This window comes from Plecotus auritus (assembly GCF_963455305.1).
Source record: "Plecotus auritus genome assembly, chromosome: 1".
NCBI classification, from domain to species: domain Eukaryota; kingdom Metazoa; phylum Chordata; class Mammalia; order Chiroptera; family Vespertilionidae; genus Plecotus; species Plecotus auritus.
This window is the reverse complement of record NC_137770.1, coordinates 127,523,917-127,530,573: the sequence shown is the minus strand read 5'-3', so window position 1 is coordinate 127,530,573 and position 6,657 is coordinate 127,523,917. Positions and strand designations below refer to the sequence as shown.

The 6,657-nt window shown below is 36.4% G+C and overlaps 1 pseudogene across 1 annotated transcript; it reads left to right on the top strand.

Moving 5' to 3' along the window:
- The first annotated feature begins 3,636 nt into the window (after window positions 1-3,636).
- LOC308252918 (3-hydroxyacyl-CoA dehydrogenase type-2-like) lies at window positions 3,637-4,430 on the top strand (annotated as a pseudogene). The gene has a single exon. The product of its transcript is annotated as a 3-hydroxyacyl-CoA dehydrogenase type-2-like (transcript).
- The last annotated feature ends 2,227 nt before the right edge of the window (window positions 4,431-6,657 follow it).

The following is a 6,657-nucleotide window of genomic DNA, read 5'->3' as shown; positions in this document are numbered from 1 at the left end:
TGAAAGAAACATAATCTTTAATATTATAAAATGATTGACTAAAAAATAAAACTTTCTTACTGAAACTGCTTGCTCAGAAACATTCTATGTTGGTAGTTCCAAAATAGTCACGAGGATATAAAGTACAGCATAAGAAATATAGTCAACTAGAGATCCGGTGCACAGCGTTCGTGTACTGGGCGGGGGTGTCCCACAGCCCAGCCTGTGCCCTCTCACAGTCTGGGACCCCTCAGGGGATGTCTGCCTGCCAGCTTAGGGGAGCGGGCATAAGCCAGCAAGTGTACATCCCCCAGGGGTCCTTAGCGCTGCTGGAGGCAGGACTCCTGCCACCGCCACTGTGCTTGCCACGAGTCCTGCTTCTGGCTGAGCAGCGCTCCCCCTGTGGGAGTGCTTTGACCACCAGGGGCCAGCTCCTGCATTGAGCATCTGCCCCCTGGTGGTCAGTGTGTGTCATAGAGACTGGTCATTCTGTCGTTCGGTCGATTTGCATATTAGGGTTTTATTATACAGGATAATATTGTAATAACTATATACGGTGCCACTTGCATATTAGAAATATCAGGGGGTACACTTTGCAAAGTATATGATAGTCTACCTGACACTAATGCAAAATAATAATGATTGTAAACTATAATTTTAAAAATTTAATTTAAAAAGATAACATGTTATGAATTCAGATTAACATAATTAAAATGTATCTTTGGACAAATCAGAACGGTTTAATAATTTTGGTCTAAGTAAATAAAAAAAGTAGCATATGTCTTTTATCATCTTTATTATTAATAAAGTATAACACTAGTTTTTATATTCATAAGATTTGCTTGTTTTACCATAAAATGTCCTCTTTAGACTGAATGTCAAAAATATTTTATATGGGCTTATTGATCAAATAAGCTGATAGTTATTTACATAATTTTTGAGAATTTGAAAAAGTAAATCAGTGTTCAACAAAATTGGATAATAATTCTAATAAACATTTTATAGCATTAATTATATTTGTTATGTATTAGCTTAAACATTATTTCTAATATTTAAAATAACCTAAAATATGAGTAAATGTTAAATAAGGTTAATATATAAATATTCTTTGGATATCTGTTTAATTTCTCAGTAATGGTAGATACTAAAACATTGATTACTAAGTATAATTGTAAACATAAATTTTGCTTCTTATTTTTATGTGTTTCAAGAGACTATCCCTTTGGGTCACCTAAATAAAGATGCTTATTTTCTACTTTAAAAAGACATATAAAAATGTATGTAGCGGTAGAAAATTGTGTTATCCATATTCATAAATTTTGATAGTCTACTAGGATGCATGAATATGATAAACATTTTGTAACAAACCATCTCTAAGCATTTTCTCTGAAATTGATATAATTTCTTTTGGTTAAAAGTTATAATTAACATGAATAGTTGAGATTATCCTATGGAAAATGATGTTCCAGAAGCATAAATATGGACAAAAGTAATAAAATGTGTTTTTTAATCAATTCATATAAAAAGAGTAGTCTAATGTGTTTATTTCATAATTTGAAAGAGGATAGTGAAAAGCAAAAGCTGAATGGTTATAAAAATGTTTCCAATACTCACAGAAAGGGATTTTTACTTGTCTTAGTTTAAAATATCTGGATCTGTAAAGACTCAAGGGTTGTGTAAATAGTTTTGCCAAAGTTGGCTCAGTTTTATGTGCTTATTTTTTAAATGCCATGAAGAGTTTACTGCCAAATATTGATGCCAAACTGGAATTTGACTTTCACACTGTTAAAATGATAAATGATCCTCTTTTACCTTCTGTGCAATCTGCCCAGAAATAGTAGAGATTCCATGGCCTACCAAAATGATTTTATCTTTTTGAGATAACTTTATCATTCCTTTTATTTTAAAAAATACAATAAAGTTTCCTAACATATAAAAGAGATGTTTCCTTCTAATTTGTTCCCCAGGTATCCATGTTCTATCTTAATCTAATGGCCAAATGTCTTATGTAAATATTTTTTTAAAATTTGTCTTTATTGTTGAAAGTATTATATAATACGTTCCCTTTTTCCCCCATTGATCCCTTCTAGCCTGCACCTGCCCCCCAACCGAGGCCTCCACCACACTATTGTCTGTGTCCATGAGTATGCATATATGCATGTAAGTTCTTTGGTTAATCTCTTCCCACTCACCCACCCTCACCTCCCTTTGAGATTCCTCAGTGTGTTCTATGCTTCTGATTTTATTGTCAGAAGAGCAGGCCCTCCACTTCAGAAAAAAATAAAAACTGTAAGTAAAATGTTTACACCAAAACATCTATGTTTCCCAGAAACCCCCATGAAGTGATATAGAACTCCTTTTTCACTTTCAAAAAGTGATACTAGAAAAAGATTTGTTTGTTGTCTTCCATGGTTTCCAATTAGCAAAATACAATTTAAGACCTGCATAGGAATTGTCAAATCCAAAAAGATGCTGAGGCTACCAAAGCTAAGTTTGAAGAGTTATAATATTATTAATAAAAATCTTTCTATAAAAATACCTTGAAGATTTGTCAATGACTTTGTAATCCATGGTTTGTTCTTAATTTCATGGGAAACATGGATCAAATTCTTAGGACATATCTATATACTGCACCCCAATAAAATTTTTCACTCTTCTATGTTTTTATATTGTTGGCAAGAATTGACCACAGTCATTTATTATCATTATCAAACAGGTTTTTGCTTCCTTCTGATGGTGGCCTGAAGGCTCTGCTATAAGCTGCATCTAGAATTTGTATATTAAACAACAAAAGGACAATCACATTGCATTATGGAAAGAGCAGTATTAAGATACTTTGAACTACTGATACTGCAAAGAGCAGGCTGTTGTATACAGGTTTCCAAGCTGACATGACTTAGACAACTTTCAGACTATACCAGTTGAGTGAGACATTATATAGAAATTTCTTTATTGTCCAGAAATGAACGCAAACACAATGCTGGTGCCCAATCCAGTAGAATTAATTACCCAGGATTAAATAACTGACAAGTGCAATTTAACTGTGGTTATTTGTGTGGAATATTATTGATGATATTTTCAATATTCTATTTTTATGGATAGATGAAGTCACTATCTCTGAGCCTCAATTTAGTGGACTATATTTTTTTAAACGGAAATAAAACAGTTTAATGGTATCTGGTTGTCACTGACCCCTACCTCCTCTTGTCCTTGCCCAGAATTCAGAAACAAGCAACCTTTTTTGAGTTTCCTTACATTTTAGGGGAATATAGTCATTTGCATCCATTCAGTGAAACCTGTCTTCTTGTTTACCAGTATATGATTGGACGAATTGTATAGCCAAGGCCTCACCTTAGTGTCACATTCGAGAATGATTCTCATGTAATCAGGCATGGCAATCCCACTATTAAGAAATGTGTTGACTTTATATGTGAATCTGGTGCTTTGAGCCCCTACTCACCAAGGATATTGTGAATTATTTTGCCACATAATATATGAAAATGTCACTAAATCTCTCAGCTCTCACCTAATACCTGGTTTGCAGAGTGCCATTCTCAGGGGCAGTAAGGAAGTTGTCTCCTGGCAGGGAAGGGGTGGGTAGTACCTGAAGAAGAGAGGGGCGTGGCCGGCCGCGGGGGAGGGGCGGGGCTTTGGAAGATGGCTGCGGTGAGTCAGAGCATGGAGGGCCTTGGTCGCCTTAATCACCGGAGGTGCCTGGGGCCTCGGTCTGGCCACAGCGGAGCGACTGGTGGGACAGGGAGCCAGTGCTGTGCTTCTGGACATGCCCAGCTCGAATGGGGAGGACCAGGCCAAGAGGTTAGGGAAGAGCTGCGCCTTTGCCCCAACCGACGTGACCTCAGAGGAGGACGTGCAAGCAGCTCTGGCTTTAGCAAAGGAAAAGTTTGGCCGTGTCGATGTGGCCGTCAATTGTGCAGGCATCGCGGTGGCCTTCAAGACCTACAACCTGAAGAGGAGCCAGGCCCATCCCTTGGAGGACTTCCAATGAGTTATCAACGTGAATCTCATCGGCACCTTCAACGTGATCCGCCTCGTGGCTGGGGAGATGGGCCAGAACGCACCAGACCAGGAGGGCCAGCACCGGGTCATCATCAACACGGCCAGGCCAGCGTGGCTGCCTTCCAGGGCCAGGTGGGGCAAGCCGCATACTCTGATTCCAAGGGAGGAGGCGTGGTGGGCATGACACTGCCCATTGCTCGGGACCTGGCTCCCCTGGGCATCCGGGTGACAACCATCGCTCCAGGTCTGTTTGGCACCCGCTGCTGACCACCCTCCCAGAGAAAGTGTGCAACTTCCTGGCCAGCCAGGTGCCCTTGCCCCGCCGCCTGGGCCACCCTGCTGAGTATGCGCACCTGGTACAGTCCATCATCGAGAACCCGTTCATCAACGGAGAGGTCATCCGGCTGCATGGGGCCATCCACATGCAGCCTTGAAGGGAGCGGGCAGACGAAACACATATTCTCCACCCGTCCTTCCCTGGCACCCTGTGCTCCAGCTTGGGAGGAAGCCCAGGAGCCATTTTGTAACTCTGCCCACTAATCACCTTCTGTGCCTAACAAAGTCTATTTCTTACAGGGAAAAAAATGAAAAGAGGAATTTACCCAAATTCATGAGGACCGCACATGAAATCTGGCAGAGAAAATGTCTTGTAGTTGGTTTTCTAGCTTTGGAATAGATGATCAAATAAGAAAAACTTTTCCAAACCCAACCTGAGATTCGGTATCAGAATTTCGGGACGGTAGTTAGTCCTCTGGCATTTGTACTTGGCCAATATGGAATGGCTCTAGCTTTACAAAGCAAACTCAAGAAGACATGTATGGTTAGTGAATACTCTTATAACACTCATTTGTATATTAAACAGTAAAAGGACAATCACAATGCATTGTGGAGGTATTAAGTACTTGAAACTAATCAGGTCAAATTTAAACCCACAAACATTTTTGTGAACAAAAATAATCTTTAAAGATTACTTATTATCTCAAGGTGATAAAAAGTAAAAAAAACCAAACAAACAACAACAACAACAAAAAACAAACAACAACTCTGAAACTTAAAGGAAAAAAAGTTATATTTTTTGATGTTTTATATTGAAAGGTAACTGAAGGATTATCTAGGAGAATAACTTGTGCATGACATTGTTTACTACTGATTTGTAGTCCCAGACTTGATAGGAGATTTTCTCAGTAAAGGAATTAATTCCTGTTAGGTGGAACAGGTAATCCAAATGATTATAGATTATGGCCTGTTGGACTTCAACTAGTTTTGTATCTAATGGAGCAATTATATAGTAATAGCTCTTCATTAATTTATTCAATGCATATCTCACATTCCCTATCATTTAATTATTTGAATAAGTTTTCATGAATCAATTTGTAGGAGATATGTTTCTTAATATTTTAAAAATTATACTTTAATAAATATATTTAGTATACATATATGGAACTAAAAAGAGGGAAACATCATTAAAACATCCCAAATTATGCCAACTTCCCACCACCAGCTATCAATGGAATATGATTTTAGACATCTATCCAGCTATATGTCTCTACTAGATATATACTGAAGGCATTCATGGCAAAGATACGTAAACCTGGAAATTTTCCTACTAAAACTCTTTTAGGAGAATAATTTTGGTGGGAAATTTTTTTACTAAGTGTAATTTATAGTTATATGAATTAATATATTTCTAGATGATTTTTGTTTAACAAATTCTTTCTCTTCCGAGCTTTAGAAGTTTATATTTACTCTCTAGAATTTTAGGTTTCTGGAGCTATTTGGGGTAATATTTGATACTTGAAAACTCACATACAAATGTAAATTATTTTTAATTTATCTTATCAAGTTGATAACTGAATCTTTTTTTCTATATCAATATGCTCTATTTTTTCCGTTACCTTACTGTTGTATTGATGGTATGCTCATATTTCAGTTACTCTGATGGCCTGCCATCCATTTTCAGATACCCAAGAAAAAATTGTCAACTAATCCCCAAAGGCTTTCATTTTAAGAATGAAGTGAACTCATTCTATCTTCAGTCCTTGAGCCTTTTGAAGAATTGCTATAGAAAGATAATTATTTCCTCTTATACTAATTTCAGTTTTTGTCCCTGTCCTTTTTAATCTTGCATTATAAATTTTTACTTTGTCTGTAATATTATTTTAAATGCCAAAAAAATATGCATTTGAGGATAGTCATCTTCATCTTAGTAATAAGCTAAATATATTCATATTGACATTGGGCAATGGCAAAAACATTATTCAGTATACTCAATATTCACTAACTCAGTAATTACATAATTTTTATAATGAAATAAAGTAAAGGGTTTCTTTTAAAACCACAAGACAAGAATTATGGTCTATTTAGCATAACCTCAAGTTTGAGTCTATTTTCCATTCATAAAAATGAATCTCTTGAATGTCATAATTCCAGCATATTTCTTTTCTACATGTTGTGAAAACACAGACATTTGTTTTAATAGTATTTCAATACAATTATTAAAATTTCAAAATGAGTCATCCATCAAATTTTTTAAAAAGGTCATAAATTCTGTTCACTAATGTTGACAATGGCTTGCCCTAAAAATGATCATAAAACTATAACTATATTATCACTCCATTAATTTAATCTTATAAGTAGTGGTTTATTAGAATGAAAAATGTT